Raw genomic sequence first — 1,762 nt, forward strand, 5'->3', positions numbered from 1 at the left:
CATCCTCGCCTGGATGGGGAGCCGCGCCAGGTGAGTGGCGGTCGCCGCGCATGGCTCTTGCATCCTACAGTTCCTGAGTGACCTTGGTGATGAATTCCTTAGCGCTGGGCGCTCCTCGCTTGATATCCTCCTAAGGGAAACGTGCCGCAAAGCACGCCTCCACGTGGTGCCCGAGCGCCTCCCTTGTGATGTTGGCGAGGTCTGAGGCCCTCCAGAAGAGAGCCACCAAGCCCTTCCCGAGGAGGGCGCCGGGCGCGACGTCCTATGCGAGGGAGGGAGGCGCCCCACGCGGGGGTGCCGATCCTGACGTGGCACCACTTGAGGCGCCGGTCCCCTGAGGCCCTGTGCGGAGTCGCTGCTTCTTCTTCTTGGGGATGACCTCAGGAGGGTACTACGCTGCATTGTTGTCGGGGTCTTCGATTGATGCTGCTTGGAAGGCGCACTCGAGGGAGCACACCACATCTCTTTCTTCGCAGGGGACCGTGATGATCCCGCCGCTCCCTGGCATCTTGAGGACATTATAGCCGTGGAATGTCACTACCATGAACTTGGCCAGGGCCGGATACCCGAGGATGGCTTTGTATGGCAGACGGATGTGGGTGACGTCGAAGTCGATGAGCTCGGTGCGGTAGTTGTCGCGCTGTTCGAAGGTGACAGGGAGGCGGACCTGCCCTATCGGGGTGGTGGAGCCGTTGGTTACTCCTGAGAAACGCTTGGTAGGCTGACGCTGATCGTATGGCACTTGAAGGCTGTCGAACGTCTCGATGGACAGAACGTTAAGCCCTGCGCCGCCGTCGATGAGGGTCTTGGTGACTTGCACGTTGCCGACGACGGGTGAGCACAGCATCAGGAGGGCGCCAGTGGTGGCCACGCACTTGAGTTGGTCTACTGAGCTCAAAGTGATTGCGCACTTGGACCACCTGAGCGGGCGCGTGGCCTCGAGCCTGGGAAGGACTGCGTTCACCTCGCGAGCAAACTGCTTGAAGATATACTGAGAGGCTAGGGCCAGAGCTCCGCCCAAGATGCTGGCGATAGAATGCGGCTCCTAGAAGCCCCCAGCCCCCTCGTTCTGATGGTGGTCGTCGTTCCTTCTTGGTGGTGGCGGCAGCGGAGGAAGTCGTGCATTGCCCTGAGGGTGATTCTCGCTAGGTTGATCCCTCCAGGCACCCTCACGTGGTTGGTCCTGCTAGCGGTCCTCACGAGGTCGGTCGCGCCACTCCTGGCGGGGGCCGTGGTCATCCCAGCGTCCTCCGCCACGTCCTCCTCCTTGGCCGTAGCCTCGGTCGTTGCGCTCGGGGCGTCCATCTCGAATGGCCCTGAGCTCTTGACAGTCGTTAGTGTTGTGGCTGTGTACGTTGTGGTAGGCATAGAATGGACGGCTGCTCTTGGACGACTCGGGAAGGTCCCGTCCACGCTTCGTGTCTGGCTCCGCCGCGAGCACGGAAACTCCCTTGCGCTTCACGTCCTTGGCCTTGGCCTTCTTCTCCTCGGGGTCAGCAGCCGGGAGCTCGAGGAGGGAATGGCGCCCTTCCTCTGCTCTTGCGCACTTGGTCGCTAGGTTGAACAGCTCCAAGGTCGTGCACAAATCCTCATGGATGGCGAGCTCCTCCTTCATCCTGACACCACGGACGCCATCAAAAAACACGGAGATGATGGCCTCGTCCATCACCTTGGGGATCTTGCGGCGAACATTGTTGAAGCGCTGGATGTATTTCTGCAGGGTCTCTCCTGGCTGCTGCTTGATGCGGCGCAGGTCGCCCGC

The sequence above is a fragment of the Triticum aestivum genome, chromosome 3D (assembly GCF_018294505.1).
Source record: "Triticum aestivum cultivar Chinese Spring chromosome 3D, IWGSC CS RefSeq v2.1, whole genome shotgun sequence".
In the NCBI taxonomy this organism is placed as follows: Eukaryota; Viridiplantae; Streptophyta; class Magnoliopsida; order Poales; family Poaceae; genus Triticum; species Triticum aestivum.